Below are 17,790 nucleotides of genomic sequence, written 5' to 3'. Positions count from 1 at the left end.
TATTAATGGAAGCATCAATTTTAAATTGATTCCAATGAATACATGATAAAATAAACAGTTTCTTCCATAGACACCCTCCAGAACCACAGTAGAAAAAATGGACAGCACTATTTCTTGCTGGACAACAGTGTTTTGCAGTGTTTCCATGGAAAATTAATGACGCTTGCAGCAAAACAAAAACACAGCACCATCAAGGTTGGTGAGTTGCTAGAACATTTAAATTATGCAACCTGGAGCTTGGGACTATAGACAAGCTGGATAAAACTGACAGCTGCTTAATAAGGCAACTCGTGAGTCAATAAAGTAACTTTCCATTACCTCTATTTAATCCCCTATTAAAATACATCCCTTTCATTTGCAATTTGCTTAATTTTCAACTGAACTACAAATGTCCCGTAGTGTTCCCGAACGAAACACATGATCTTTAAAAACATAGTAGGTTTGATGCTGGTGAAAGGCAGTCACTTTCAGTTCATGAGCAAGGCATGCTGGGAAGTCGAAGGTCAGCTATGGGAAGATAAGTGATTCTCCGAGTCAGGAGCCCCAATAGCCGTCTTGACTCAAGATGAAACTGCCAGAAGAACAAGCTGCTCTCTGTTTAGAGACCAGCATGAATAAGTAATGAAATGTTAATACACAGCAGCAAAGAACATTTTTTTTCCCCAAGACAGCTCTGCAGGAGACCGGGGGACTTGATGGTATTAAAATGCTATTACAGTAAATCAGGTCAGGCCCCTGCTGCCTGTATTTTTCACAAGCAAGTGGTTCCTATTGGCCCCGTGAGTGAGGGGTGCAGAAAAGGGGTGGAAAGGTGGCTGCATTTGGGGATGTGCGTCAACGTACATACTGTAAGACCCCATGTATAGAAAGAGGAGTGCTGTCGGTGAATGTACGACAAGAAAATGACAATAGTGAAACAAAAAAATGCATATCATTCAAAATACACAGCTTTAGATGATCACGTTAAACGCCTTTGATTTGCCTTATGTAATAGTGCAGTGGTCACCAACGACGCTACCAATCTGCCACCCGCACACTCAGCGGAGAACCTTCACCTGCCTTTACTTGACCTAAATGAGGTCTGATTTTCAACTAAATACTTTTATTACTGAAATAACTGAAATCAATTGTTCTTTGTGCATTTTCACATGTATATTCTTCCATCTAATGTTTTCTACAGTTGTGAGAAAGGCGAGTAAACAAATTAGCATAAAGATATAACAGTATTTATAACAATAAGCATAACCATAGAACCCTACAAATATATAAAAGCCCATACATGTGCTCATACACACAAACTTTGGTTACTTCACTAAAATGTGCTCTTCGTGACACAGGTTCATGAAAAGTGATCAGAGCAATATATGTGTATACACACGCACACATACAAACACACACGCACACAGGTTTGTAATTATATCTTTGTGGGGACTCTCCATTCATTTCTATGGGGAAAACTCCCAACAATGACAACCTTAACTCCTACTCATCCGTAACCCTAAGCATAAGTAACCAAACTACATTTAAATTTTTTTTTTTAATTTTTGAAAAATGTTCCACACAATATCAAAACAACAGGGTGGGGGACATTTGGTCCCCATAATGTAATATAAACATAATCCACACGCACATACACAGCATGTATAAAATACAGTAAATACCTCTTTGTTGGAGAAATGTTTTAGAATGTGCTATAACCAAAAGAAACTAGAGTGCTGTGCATGGGAGGATGCTCATTAGAAAGCCAACGCTGCTCAAAAAGAAGACCATCACCCCTCTGAGAGACAACATGGATTATCTGCAAGGATAATGAGGGAATGTGGATGAGACTAAAGTGAAACTTTTCAGTATAAATGAGACAAGGACATATTTAGTGAAAACGAGCCCCTGCTTTCCAACAAAAGACCCCATTTCGATCATGTATTACCGTAGATTGAGGCTGCTTATTAACCCCGGGACCTGGATGGCTAACGGTTTCTGAAAAAACAATGACTTGTAGATTGAACCAGAACATTATACAGGAGAAGGTCGGGGTACCTGTGTTTGAGCCGACACTTACCGGAAAATGGGTCATGCTGCACGATGACAACAGAATGTACAGCAAAATGTTAAACTATCCAGAGAACTGACTGTAATATTATGGCATAAAGTGATGTGAGCAGTTCATTAAGGACAGCCAAAATTATTAATGTTGAAGCGATTCAGTACAATAAAACCTAGCATGAAACCTAATGCTAACCCTAAGCCAAACCTAAACCAAACCCCAGACTGATAACAACCCTAACCGTAGCTCTAATCCTAATGGCAACACTCATTTTAATCCTAGCCCATCATCCCAACCCTCAACCTAACAATAGTCTCTCTAGCTCTAACCCTAATCCGAACCACAAATTTAGCTCAAAATGAATGTATTAAATGAAGATTGCAAAAAGTCTTACTTGTTGAATGATTGTAGTATATTTGTATTTTCACATTATCTTAACAAAAATCAGGCCACATTATATATATATAATGCAAAAGTTTAACTGGAACATTGAACATAATAGATAATGTAACATTAAATCATATTTAAAACATTTCTCACTGCTGTATATGATTTAGAATATCTGGTAATAATTGACTTGAGAGGGCACAAGTAATGTAGTAGCTCAGTCACTATACTCACATACAAGTCATGAACAAATATAGTTACTGCTTGAAATGAACCATTATGATTGATTAATAATTTCAGTTAGGAAGAATTCCAATTGCATTTCCCCTATTAATTACTATTTGGGTAATTCTGTTCCTTACAAACGTTCTCTTTATGTGAAAAATCGCTTCTATCAGATTTATTTTTTCCTATTAATCTAGCAATCAAACATCTTAAAATAATTGTAATCTGCTTGGTGTTTCTTATGCACATTTTATTTTGAGATTTAAAATACATTTACTTTGATTACTGTATACAGAATTTGTTTTGGTGTGTTTGTTTACTGTAGGTGCGTATACATATAACTTAATCTAAGAATTTTTCAGTTTGTAGGAGATTCTTTCAAACCTTACTACTGTATGTAATTGATAGGTGACAGTATAACAAATGCCATTTCAGTTGGGTATATTAGCTTTTTGAATGTTTTCACAATCAGATTAATAAATGATTATTTTTTTACTGTTTTAATTTTGAAGTTAAGCTTTCTGCTTGCCTACATCATCATTTTGTTGTTTTTTGAAGCATTGTGTGTATAACCTCAGTGCATAGTGGTGGAATTGTTATGTTTCACACTTTTTGGAGGTAAAAGTACAGAAACAGAGTGACAAATTAGGTACAATTACTAAAGTTATCTTCAGCTAAGAGGCTGTTGAACTTAAGTCAAACTCATATATTCTCTTTGAAAAATTATATAGTTATGTTTAAAAATGATTCTGGAGTTTTAGAAAGGCTTAAAAAGGACATCACAAACTCCTGGTTTACTGCATAAAAATAAAAATTTAAAAGTGGACTCAAAACCTCATTACGCTTCCGCTGTTGCTTCTCTGCCTTGGCACTTGACCTCTCATCTTACTAGTCGCTGCTCTGATACTGTCACGCTTCAAACTCTTGTGAAGATGTGAAGCAATACACTGTGTGAGGTCTGAATGACGACGCTGCAGAGACATTATTCTTCAATTTATATTGGAAATTCTGCACAAATTTATGAGAACAACCACTACTGCAGCAAGGAGATTTATCGCATCGAACCCTATTGCTCCTAACCAAAAGTGTCCACAACAAGTCAGCAGAAAAGACATTTGGTAACAGCAACGTGTTGTCAGTCAGCATCTAGAAGTGTTTTTAACATCTGGGGGCAATATGGTGTGAAATGGAGAAGAAATCAAGGTGAGTGGACACCAAAACAGGAGACGATAACTAGCTGGGGGGGGGGGTGATGAGTGAAGTTTCCTTATCCCGGATTGCTACAGCAAGGCAGACAAGAAACCATACTGTTTTGCAGGTTTTGTTTTAAGTGAGACCTCCTCGTCTAGTTTCTTACACTGCCCGCTCCTTATGGCCTCAGAATACCTTGACAAGACATTACACTTCCATGACACAGGTATATTAGAATGATTCGATTGCCTGTCATGCCCTTCTGCGTGTGCATTACACCTCAAATCCATCAAAGTAGTATTTCATAAAATATAAAATGCCCGTTTGTGAGGAGATGTCGATTTTCTTTAACAAAGTTTACAAACGTATAGGGGACTTTTACTGCACAGTACTGCAGGAAAAGCTATAAAGCTCAAAAGTCAATAAAAAGAAATCTTTTGACCTGTGATGCAGTCATTCATTGTCAAAGAAATAATAAAACATCGGGACCTGCACTGATAACAGCCCTTTTCAGGCCATTGCATGCTGGTCCATCTGCATTCCTCTTCAGGCCAGTCTTTTATGGATCCTTAATTCAAAAATTGTTTTGGCTAATCCAAAGGGGGCTGATAAGGGATTCCCTTATCACTTTCTCTAAATTCAATATGGCCACCAATACGGGGCAACAGCATTGATACTGTGTGCCGCTAGGTATGGAGTAGGGCTGTGCCACAAGGTTATAAGCAAGCTTGCAAACCAATACTGTGTTTTAATGAAAACAAGCAAAATAGATATTGTGTCCATTAAATACCCTCTAATAAGGGCAGCTAAACCAAAAATGACTGAAAAAATAAAGAAATAATCATGCTGTACAAAAATGTAAGACTGTAATTATTCCAACTGAGGATAGCTGTGTGTCTTTAGCTGTGGGATCAGTTAGCGCAATGCTGGCGGTCAACCTGGATTAAATCACTCAAGCCTGTCCTTTATTTCAGCACATCTCCATTAACTATTTCATTATTTTGTGGTGTTTTGTTTGGTTTGTTATCATGCAATGTTTTTATGTTGTGTGTGATTGATAAAACATATTTTGAAAATTAACAATGCAATCTGCCAAAGGCTATTATTTTATAAAACACAATAAATCGTGTTGACGTGAAATATACTCATGAAACCCAGGAGGACCAAACGCAAAATGTTTGTAAAGCAATTTGATGTAAATATGGCGATACAAAATGCAGGCAAATGGAAATGCAAAGCATTTTCCAAAAGCATTTATTACATAGTAATGAAACGCCAGCCAGAATCCAAGTATACCTGGATCCGCACTATCCACTAGTATAGTATTCAGTTAGCTTTCAGCATCCATAAACCTGCATCATTTTAGGAAGACATTTTCTGACAGGTTCTGTACATTTTCAGATTGTTTTGAATGCATTGGTATCATTCAGAAATGAGGGCAGCTGCCCTCTTTTGCCTGATGGGAAGTCCGGAAACACCGGAAGCATTTTCATCACATTCTTCCTCAAAATTTGACTCTCTGTAATTTTGTCTGTCCTGTGTTCTAGCCCTATTACTACGGGTGCTGTAAAGGGAGGGAGGGAGGGAGGGAGGGAGGGGGGTGGAGGAGTGGGGTTTAGACGATTCAAAGGACCTTAAAAAATTTAGAACATTATTAGATTAGTTTGGGTTGTGGCCCAATACGATATACTTTCACAGGGTACAAAGTCTCCAGCGGCACCCCCGCCTATAACCCCCCTCTCATTCAAACAGATTAAGATGATCATTCTTGTTCGAGTGCCAGGGGGTCCAAGTGGAGAAGAGGCATAATAATTTATGCATCCCTGAGTTTTCCAGGAGTGAAAGTACCCCTCCAATTGTCATTAAATTACAGTGTACCCCAACTGTGTTTTTTGTATTTTTTTGCATAACTAGGTAAATCTGTAAATGTCAATGACTTTTTGAAAAAGTGAACTGAAATGTGAATGTTCAGGCCATTAAAGTGCATTTGAATTCCAGGCTGCTCTCTGCAGTTTGACATTGACCTAGTGTATCTTTAAGTAATGGCTCATATTATTTAGTCAATATCGACCTCCTTGTACCTCTTATAGCCCCTGTTGCCAAAATAAGATTACGCTGTATTGGGAAATCCACAGTTTCTGCTTGCAAACATTGTTTTTCTTTGCTGTTGTGAATTTGTTTATTTCCTTCTTTCAGCGCACTTCATAAATACTGTTCACAGAAATGTAATTTTCTGATGTAATTAACCATTATGGATTTAAACATAAGCTTTCAAGGAAATATACTTAAAGTTTCATATAATGCATTTGAATCATATTCCTTGTGATTATGGAAATTAGCCAGAAAATGATTAAAGTCCGCTGTGTTAATCTGAAGCAAAATATTATGGCCACAAACATGGCATTAGTAAAGGTCATGTCACCGTGCGGCTATAAAGTGGACTTTGGAATCAATGCAATTCAATTGTTTCTCTCAGCCCACAGTCATCTGGAGAATTCAATTGTTCTTTGGAAAATACCTTTTGACCCATTCCTACCGAGTATTGATCAGAAAACAAACGGTGCTTATGGTAAACGCTGAATATCATCCGGTCCCCTTACCAGCTCCCTAGGTTTGCTTTTTGAGTGCAGGGAACTGAATTTTAAACTTTAAAACAGATTTGTCAAACTTTCCTTTAGTTCATTTGTATGTGGTTTGATATTACAGAATTAGATTATTTGTGCAAAATTCAAGCTATGCTAGTCTTTTTAGTCTGGCAATGGTTCAACCAATAAACAGAATGCTAATGTAGAAGACATTTTCAGCAAAGGCTTTATCGCAATAATTCCTACTCAACAGTCAGGGGATTGAGATATTTTCAAATAAACACACTGACATTTAATGATGTGTGTACTTTACTTCCATATTCGTTCATGTTGTTGGTTTATTTTTCCAGTTCCTTATCATATGTGACCTTGGGAATAACTGAGGCAACTAGCTGCAGAAACTAGGTATGTGAAAGATATGAATGAAGAAAAGTCTGATGAAAAGTTCATTTTTCAGGACAGTTTCTTCAAAGTTGAAGCCATTAGCCATCTCAATTTATAAGAAACTGAAGGAATTTATTGCAATCATTCCTCATATAATCTGCAGGTGTCAGAAATAGAAAAAATGTGTTTGTCCAAATTAACAGACAATCTCCTCTAGCAGCAAAATACTGCTCAGAGTAAATGACTGGACACATTGCGCCTGTTTCTGAACTAAACTGCCCAATTCAGGCTCTACTGTGTTCGAATGTCAGGATCTTTTAGCAAATTGGTGCAATTGGTAATGACAAGGATATTATACGCTGGCAGGGATATTGCGTGACACTGAAGAGAATCATACTGAATATAGACTAAGGGATAAGTTTATTGGCAGTATTTTGCCATTTTAGTGTTACTAAAAGGAATATCCAAGTGTCTTGGGACTGGAGTTACTGGCATCCATGTTGATTTTATTCATGCTACCTCCAAAATAGTTTTAAATTGTATTAATGACATTTAATTAACACATCCAGAGTTAAATATGTCAGTAATGAAAGTATCCAAAACAAATCTGAGCATGTCAATTTACTCAAGATGAACATAAGCCTTTATTTTTTTCACAGTTCCCTTGTGGTCAGGGTGTAACTAGTGTAGCAGTATATTAAAGGAAGGATATTACATATATTGGATGAAACTAAGAATGAACGTGGTAAAGTGTTCTTTTTCATGTTCCTATAGATTCTGGCAATATCCTCTTGATAGATGCTAAGCTGAAAATAGCCTTGTTCATAATGAGATCATGTGACAGGTTAATTACCTGCTTTAACTGTAGCTAATTCAAAGGAGTATTCATGAATATCGTGGATGTGAACAAGCGGCGTAGCTTAAACTGCAGAACATCTTCCATTAACCTTATTCGGGGGCATATTATGTAGTGCCTACTACATACCCAATAAATTACCTGAAATAGCAGTAACAACTTAAATCTGGCTGGCCGCTGCAGTTTTGGAAGGGCATTACAGATGCTTATGAAGACGGCTCTAGGGAAATGGTAGCAGCCGTTCATCTTTATGGGCAGGGAGTCTGGCCATCTCTGAAATATGCATCTGAAACTTGGCGCACTATTAGCAAAGTCCTTCGTAAGTGCTAGATGCCAGTCCCTTTCAATGTAAACTTCATCAGCCATTTTCATCATTAAGTCCATGATTATTTACGGTTTCATACTATTAAACGGAATCTCATAAAAACATTGTAAATTGTTCATATTTCATATTGCACTGTTAATAAGATTTTTATCCCATATCATTATAATTTTATATATGAAGTTTTAAATACTAATACATTTGTATCATGTTTCAGAACTAGGGTTTTATACCTAGTCTATGTCATAATTAAATACATTAATAAATACATATTAAAAAGACATTTTTATTATTTGGGTTGTATTAAGGTTACGTGGTGGCTCTGTGTTAGTGCTCTTGCCTCACTGTGCAGTCGCGGGTTTTGAAACCCATTTCCGCTGTACATGGATTTTGCACTATATCACTATATCAGAACTTCCTCAGCAGTCCAGGGAATGTGCCGCTGTGTTTTCTCCTGACTACCGGAAAACCAGGATATTCATGGTGCTGAGTCGGATGCGGAACCAGAACTGGGTCTGTGCAGCAGCTGCACTGACCAAAGTAACACTTTCAGAGCTACAAGCTATGGGACTTTAGTTTTCCTTCATTCCAGCAGTTAAAATATTGAAGCATGGATCCATGACGGTGAAGTAGACAGAACTCTGAGGAACTCCACTGGCGCCCACCTTGCCTGGAGACTCTCGTGGAGGTTTTCTGCCAAGTCTAGTGCAATGTACTTGGTTGCAGAAACTTTTTCAGAAATGCCATTCAGCACCTGCACCCCCAGGCAACGGGCTGCCTGCATAATCAGAGACTTTATTAAATTCATTTTTTAATATAGTGCCTATCATACCATAGTCACCCTAAAGCATTTACAGGAATTATCACCTTTTAATGTGGGAAGACCTGCAGCAGAGGACTGACTGTTGAAAGTGTCCTATCCTTTCTCATATCTGCCTACTCAGGTACAGTCGCTTGTACAGCCCTTTCTTCACCTCTTGAAAGAGATGAAAACCAGATAATACATGTTATTCTTTTATTCATTAATCGACAAATGGTGGTTAATGTAATAAAAAGAACCTTCCATTTTATGAGAGCTGATAGTTGCTTCCACCAGCTTTATTCGTTTGCCAGTTTAATATAAAGGTAATATTAAAATGATTACAAGTTATATTAAATATGTCCCTATTAGCTTAATAGTAAGTATGTAAATAATTATAATGTAATAAGTATTAAAAAAATTACAGGTCATCACTTACTCTTTCCATTTATTGAGCTGTGCACAACAAAGATCAACAAAATGACATTCATGTCCAAACCAATCCCTGTAAGTTAAATAAACAAAGATAAAATTATTACAATAATTGCAGGTGGCATTCAGCGATTATGCAGGTGGTTTCATATGAGCGTTTTATTTCCATTTAGACCTGTCAACTGCATTAATAATGTATAATGTATGAGATTTTATATTTTGTATTATGTCTGAATGTTTTTAATTCAGACATAACACAGAGAAGTAAAAAGCTTCCAAATGGAATGCGTGGTGATTTATCTGAGTACACTGTTGGGGTGGAAGGGGGGTATTTATCTGTCTTGGGAAAGTGAGTCAGGTAATGACGTTCCCAAAGTCTTCTGGTCATTATCCATGTTAAAATACAAGCTATGTGTCAGTCTCGTTCCTTGCGCTGCTAGCTTTTTTCTTCTGGCTTGTTTTGGTTTCCTTCCCACCACTTTTAGCTTGGGGCGTAACTCAGTTCTTCCTTCCAATGTGCTATAAGGCAAATGACCATAATAATGTTGCAGTCTACTTTCCCAGGTTTCTTACAGTATGTGATGTGGACCTGTCCCTGAATCAGGGCCCTGCATCTGTATTCTAGCAAAGTCTTGTTAGATGAATAACAATTTCAATACCATATTTGCTTAAAAAACACGTGCACACTTTTGAACATAGCATTATATTATCGTAATATATGTGAATATATGAAATGTCTTTTCATAACACCTTTTTCATGGAAAATAATCTGTTAAAATGAAAGCAAGATAATCACTGAATCAGCTCACATGTAACAGGATGATCTAGAACAGAGTAAACCTATGAGGAACTTTTGCCCCTGGACAAATAAAGTTTTTTTTTTTAAATTTGAATTTGAAAATCATTGTTTTCAATGCACTTTTTCTTTAGGTGCCTTGTCAGGAAACTCAACAGTACAAAATATTAATGCTGATAGTGTTATGATATTACTGCGTAATGATAATGATCCATCCATCCATCCATCCATAACTGCTTCATCAGTACAGGGTCTCAGTGTACTTAGGTAGCACAGGGCACAAGGCAGGGTACACCCTGGATGGGATGCCAGTTCATTTCAAAGCACATACAAAATCACTCATTGAGAGAAGTTCAGAGACACCAGTTGGATGATTGATTGCTTTTGCGCTGCAGGAGAAAATTCAGGCAGAAAATGCACACAGTCGAGGGTGGACATCAAACCCCACTCCTCAAAGCATGAAGGCACCGTACTGGACTTAAAAAAGGCACACAAAAATAACTGTGCTACTTGAATTTCATTTATGGCTTAATTTATGGATCATTTGGATGCCATGGCGGATCGAGAGGCAGCATTGTTTCTTCAAATCTGCAGAGTTGGGGGTTTGAATCCTGTCCCTGCTCTGCATCTGGATTCATGTTCTCTCCATGGTGTGCTGGGCGCCTCCCCTAGTCCAGTTTCCCATAGTGCATATGCTGTGGGATGGATTGGCATCCCACCTAGGGCACTCCCTTCCCTTATGTCCTTTGCAGAGTCTCCTGTGACTCTGTCCAGGATAAACGCCACAGTGAGGACTGAGGGGGCTGCAATTTATTTGAAAACCATAAAAAAACATAACATTGATGAAGCTTGGACAGGGTGTATCTTTTTTATTATATTTTGCTAAAGGCTAATTCCTTAAAATGATGGTCTTTCAGTTATTAAATAATGTTTAAAGGATGTTAGGCTTCTGATTTTAATGCCATTTGCCGAATCTGTTTTAAATTTAGATAAACATTCACCTTCTGTGTTGGTGGGCATTGTGAAGTAAAACCTAGTTTGAGTCATGTTCAAAAGAACAGTGGGAGTGTAACCCAATTAAAATATGTTTATAGAGCTGACCCTTCCACATTGCAGGGGTTAGGGGCTCAGGGCCCCCACAATCTGGAAAAGTCATGTAGAAATTTTTGTACTGCTTGGTCCCTTTGGTGAGCGAAGCAAGCCTGTGAGCAAAGTGAAAAGATATGAGAAACGTGGGATGCAAAGATCACTGTGAGATCACTGTGAGATCACTGTGAGATATCATGTGAGAGGCTGCTGTAAACATGTTCGGTGTCCTCCAAACCAGCACCATATGTATTTTTTATGCATGTATGAGTTAATAAAATTTTTATGTATCGTCTGCTGGCCTTTGCATCTTGTCTGCGGCTTTTGCAAAACTCATGCTCAATTGCACAAGCTAGAGAGTCTGAAAGCGTGACAGTCACGTCAGATACGTGAGAGTTGGCAATCCTGTATTGAAACCATAATGAAGAGAGCTTTGATACAGAAGGGTCAATTTTGTTAATAAAAATTGGCAATTTATGTCATCATTGCAGAACACATTCAAGAGAAACAATATCATAATTGCAGCAACAAATTAATATGGTTGATATTACTGTTGAATTTTATGTGTGAAACCGAGTTAGAAAAGGGACAACTTGCTTACTAAATCCTTATTAATAGCTGCAAAATGTAAACAGTAAAATGATAAATATTAGCTGGAATTGTGAACATTATCTTATCCCGTTGCCACTATAAATTGAATTGGGAGGATTGGATGGGTTCCCTCTTCTCACAGTGAGGCAGTCAGAGCCTCCACCCTCTTCATCCGGCCCGACTCGGAAAATCACTCCCTTCATTACACCCCGCAGAAGACAGCCTAGGCATTGAGAGTGCTGCTGCCTTTAACTCTCGCCTGAGAGTCCAGGCCTGAAGACCATCTATAAACTAATCTTGCAACAGGCGGTCAATATCAGCTGTGCCAGTGGGATTCTTCTTTTCCATTTTCCCAAACAATTCCTGTAGTATAGAAAATAACTGGAGTGGGTTTGTCTGTGACTAAGTCATATGTGCAAAGCACTGACTCCAGTATATAATCCAGGAACAGCACCCAAATCACCCTCCATTCTGCAGCATCAATTCATCCCAGACTCATCTACTCTGTTGCCATTTCTGCCTCATACTTATATTTATTGTCTAGTTATATTATTCTTATTTACATCATTACACCATCACATATACTACTGCATACTAAGTACTCTGACAGCACGTTGTTACTTGAAGCTAAAAACAAAGAAAATTTACAGCACGTTTTCTCTCAAAGATATTATAATCTATAATAATTCCATCCAGATCTAATATTATGTGATTTTTAACTTTTGAAACCTAGATTCTAAATTAGCTTTTCACATTCTCAATTCTATGTTTAAAATGCTTTGAAGTATAGGTAATATTTTGTTGCTGGCGTATGTGGTACAAAAGATAAACATGAACACAAATCTGAACCAAATGAAAATTCTGCAGTGCGTCTAACAGTACGCCAACTATGAGATATTTATCCTGTGCTCAGCCACTTCACTAGATATGACATAAGTGTCCGACAGTTTTGTAATATTCCCTTTTTAGGCCCCTCTCCAAGAACGATCATTCATCTGAAATGAGGCACAAGCAGAAATGTTTTGTCCGGCAAAACCACCAGTATCACCTGAATATCTTTTGTTAAGAGTGACAATAATATAATGCAATTTTTTCTACACAGGGGGCAATAAAACGCCTATATTCCAGTTCATGTAGTGCAAAACACACATTCTTACAATAACATCTTCCACTGAATGGCACTGGAATGTTAAGAATGAAAACTTTGGAAAAAATTAAATATGTTTTAATGGCAGGCCAGTGTTTACTGGTGAACAGTTCATAGAGTTCTCATGTTGCACTAGAAACAGTTGTGAGTGGCAGATCATTAGAGCGAAATGCCTTGACAATTTCTCAGCTTCTTGCGGAGTCACGTCTAGAGAATGGGCCGCCGCTGGCATCAAACAAATACTTTTACACGGCATGATCGTGTTTGGAACCAAAGGTAATAATCATGGGACTAAATCCCCGGTAAGGCATTCCCATCCCCATAAATTGCTTTGAGAGCAGCTCTCAACTCGTCGCAAGCAGACTCGTTTTTGTACGTGCACCAAGGACATTTCATCTCCACTAAAAATATAAGACGGAGCCTGCACACTCGCATTCTATTGCCCATGCCAGACTCAACTATTATACTATCCAGAGATTATAGGCCCATAAGCGATTTTATTATAATTACATAAATAAACAAACAGTTAAAGCTAAAGGATTCTATCTGATATATTTTTTTTATCGACTCTTAAAAAACAATGACTGTGAGAGTTTAACAAACCACTGGAGATTATTTTGAACAAATGTAATATGCAAGCAAATAAAATGATGACTGGACTCTAAGCTGAAGTTTCAAATCAAGATAAGAACATAAATTTTTAAAATTTCTGTCACCAACAATTTTTTTTTCTTTAATCTTTTTAGTGTGTGCATTTTTCTGTTGTCACGTATTTTATTTTCCCATCCATCTTCTACCTACTTATTCTGGTCATGGTCAGGGTGATGGGGGGGGGGGGGTTGCTGGATATTATCCCAGACTACTTAGGGCCCAAGGCCAGAATACACCCTCGGCAGGTTGCCAGTCCATCGCAGGGCGCATCCACCTACACACCAGGACCCCAGAACCAAAATAGAGACACTGTTTTGCCTACCTGCATCTCTTTGAACTGTGAGATGAAACCTGCACAAAACAGAGAGAACATGCAGAATCCACACACACAGAGCAAAGGCCAGAACTGACGCCCCCCCGCTTGGGAGGTGGGCGCCAACAGTGCTACCCACTCTGCCAAATGTGTTTTTCTTTTTTTCCTTGGTCATTAATTATTAAGAAATGGTTTTGTGCTGTTTGTAAATGAGAATCATTGAACCTCTGACCTTATCTGATTAATCATTTTGTTCAATTGTTTGCTTCTATTCCCTGGTTAGAAGGTGAGGTCAAAGGTTTTTTAATATGTTTCTTGTTTACAATTAGTGGTGGGTGAAACAGTCTAATGACTGTGGAAGCATGTGATGATTCTTTAATTGCTTAACATATAATTAGACAACTTCACAGCTCTTTCATAATATCATGGATATCAGGAACTATGTGCAGTGAGATACTGAATTTTCTTTAAGAAGAACAGCCTCCAGTTCTTCGAGGAACAATGGCACTGGAAATCTCCAAAACTTCCTTAAATGTTTCAGTGACATTCAGATCTGATAATTGGCTAGTCATTGAAAGGTGTCTGACTTCATCCTGATGTTCAAGAGATCACTAGTGAATTAGAAGCATTGTATAAGGGAGCTTTGTGATCTTGTTCTCATGAGATGAAAACATTATGAGAGAACAATGCTCACAAATGCTCCTGTAAAATGACCTCATATTCATTGGCTGTCATGCAACTATGCAGGGCAATCAACAGGCACAGTGACTGTCCAGACGAACAGACATTATGGTTTAAAGGCATCCTTTGACTTTCCTCAACATAAACTCATCTGGATATAGGAAAAAATGGTGAAAGATGACTTAATCTTAATCTGGAGGATCCTGAAGCCTATTCCAGACAGCATAGGACAAGACCATCCATCATACTATATTTAAGTTGTTCAGGTTTGAGTTGGTCCAGCTTTGGTGCTCCTTACACCACATTATGCTTACATGTGCTTGGACCTGGTGCAGCTCTGTGAAGCACTTCATGTACGGTCTTTACTGAGACCACATTTCAGAGGTACTGAATCAGTTCTACGGTCATTTTTAAGGCAGTATTTGAACTTCGACATGTAACAACTGTTCCTCTTTGCTGGTGCACTTTGCTTTAACATATGGTTTCTGATACTGTTACCCCGGACACGTTAAATCGTTTTGCAGTTTTTGTGGCTGATGCACCTGTAATTTGGCTACCGACCCTTTGGCCTCTTTTGTCTGATGTTGCTTTGAAAAACCTTGTATGAAAGTACCAAAGGTCAGACATCTTTGACAGCTAAAACAGACCATGAATTTGCATTCACCCTAATATGACACGCCTTTACAGATACCTTTGTCATTTTGAATTTCTTACTTCAATATTAAAGTCCTGTGGTGTTTCCATTATTTTCCCGATATGCAGGGAAAGCTTTCTGCTAGGAGGGCATGCACAGGCACTCTGATAGCTTTACAGTATTTATTTTTCCCGCCAGTGTCTACTGAGTAATGAGCAGACCTAACCTTAAATTACTATACCATTTTAAATATTTTATTTCCAGTGCTAGCCATTATATCTGTTATGGGCAACGGTAGCTCGTTCTCGACTAAAATGGGCACATCACGCAAACAAAACCAATGTTTGCAGATGTTACTAAGAATTTGCAAAATTGACACATACTTCCCTAAGTGTAACATGATTGTGCTGCTAAAATATTTAGCCACACCCTCTGCAAACTCCTCGCTTCAACAACTGGTTTCACACTGGGCAATAAGACTACTAATAGCAAGTAAGTAAGTAACTTTCATTTATAAAGCACGTTAAAAATAATCTTAGGCTTGTAGCATTTACGAGATAAAAGATTATGGTTATTTAAATGTTTTAATTGTTTCATCAATTAATCAAAATTAAATAAAATGTGATTTCTGCTACATGTTTTATGTTCTTTAGTGTAAGTACTGCAGATTTTAGATCACATCCTCTTTTAAGTGCCAAGATTCATGTATGTGGCCTCTGTTTTGTTTCACATCATTTATTGGTGCACCAATAGAATGATATTAATCTCAGGGGTCCTTCCTCCGCTGGCTCAGACCAGATTACCTTTAATTAGGTAGAGGCAGAAGTAGAGGGTAGTCTTTCAGATGGGGCACAGTAATGGCTTGTTGGCACATCTAAAGTCCACTCTAATTATTTATAATTTCTCCCCCAATGTTTTTCTTTATTAATATTAGCAGACAAGGTGTGCACTTACTAAGCAGAACTAAACAAGCAAGACAAAGACATCCAGCCCAAGACTAATTGACACAGGCCCATTCATTAGATCCCTTTAGATGAGCAACAAATTGCTTGGAGAATTGTTCAAACCCCATAACAATCACAGAAAGCTCTGGGAAAGCTGTGCACTTGGTTCCATTTGGAGGCAAATAAATAAAATAAGGACACGGAAAGAAGAAATTAATAGCGATGGTTGATTTATGGGCTGTTGATTAAAACACTGATCACTTTAAGAGCAATGGCAGTGTGTCAGACACATTAGAGTAATTGTGATGATAGACTGGCCTTAAAATATGCAAGATAGCATGTGTCCCCCAGAATCTAAACTTGCTTTTGACAGTGAGTATTATCATCATAAATGCTATAATTTAGTCTTTTCATATTAATTCAGAAATTGCAAATTACACAGAGTGCTAGACAACGGTACCTCAAATCTGAATGCTAATCAAATTGCACTACCTCAACACAACATTACATTTTCCCAGTTCCATGAACTGTCCACAGTCCACTTGAATAGAAGCAAAATATAAGAACTCACTAACATTGAACTGAGTAGTGTTCTTTTTCATAAATCACATTTATTATTATTATTATTATTATTATTATTATTATTATTATCTACAATTTATCACAATTTGCAAGTTTTGGCCCACATTGATTTGCAGTTTCTGAAAAATTGCGTTGCTGTATTTAAAAACATAGTCTGTATGATATATCAACCCCATGTTAGCAGGACGTTATGAGAGAAAATAGCCTTTGGAGTTGACAGTGGGATTACCGTGCACGCTGCTTTAAGCCAATCAAATAACCAAAGGCAAAGGTAAAACCAATCAGTTAGTGGCAGCACGTGATGATCCCAACCACTGTGGATTTCAAAGCCTCATTTCTTCAGTCACAGTTAACAGATAGCCTGTGCCTGCTTTCTGTGGAACACAACAGTGCTTTGTTAATATCTGCAAACAGCACCACCTTCTTTACTTGAATTATTGTGCTTATCTACAACTAGCAAAACGCAATGATAAAAGGGAGGATGCTGTGCGTAAAATTATTCTGATAAGTGTTTATTTTTACATTAGTGCAAAATTAGATAACATTCCATTTGTTGTCTTAGATCAATGTGCCTAAATGAGCAAATCCTTAAAAAATTCCATTTTATTGTACTTTGTGAAAGTCATTTTAATGTTTCCCCAAATTATTTCTGTGCTAAAGAGTCATCTCCCATTCCATCCCATTGCTTGTCACTAAGCTAATCCATGACTGTCAGATGTGTGTTTCCCTATGCTTGGCAGGAACTCTCCAGGTAGGTCTAACGAAACTCTGGGGGGCAGCAGTGGATGCCTCATTGAGGGAGGGGAGTCAAGGAGGAATCCCCATGGCTTCCGGGACTCATTTGTCATCCAGAAACCAATGCAACCGCAGGGTTGAAAGGTTTAAAAGTTTGTTAAATGAGCTACGGACTCCAACCCAAGGCTTCAGTAGAAAGCAAATAAGTGAAATGCTCTGATTAAACAGGTCCCTGAAGAGGAGTTTGTCACCTGGGACTTGATTAAAGATAATGGCAAAGTGACAATTGCTTAAAAAAAAGCCTTGCGTCTTGGGAGACAAACCCTTGTGACCCTCCCCTGGGGGAATACTTCATTTACTGTATCTGTTTGGATGCTGGATAAGAGAAGACAATTCTGGTTCTTA

The 17,790-nt window shown here is 37.8% G+C and overlaps 1 protein-coding gene across 1 annotated transcript in view; it reads right to left on the bottom strand.

Annotated features, from left to right (window-relative positions):
• nme2a (NME/NM23 nucleoside diphosphate kinase 2a) overlaps nt 1–17,790 on the bottom strand; it is a 130,361-nt gene that overhangs the window by 23,011 nt on the left and 89,560 nt on the right. The window lies entirely within an intron of this gene.

The sequence above is a fragment of the Paramormyrops kingsleyae genome, chromosome 5 (genome assembly GCF_048594095.1).
Source record: "Paramormyrops kingsleyae isolate MSU_618 chromosome 5, PKINGS_0.4, whole genome shotgun sequence".
Lineage (NCBI taxonomy): Eukaryota > Metazoa > Chordata > Actinopteri > Osteoglossiformes > Mormyridae > Paramormyrops > Paramormyrops kingsleyae.
Note: the sequence above shows the minus strand (reverse complement) of the source record. Positions and strands in the feature narration are given on the sequence as shown.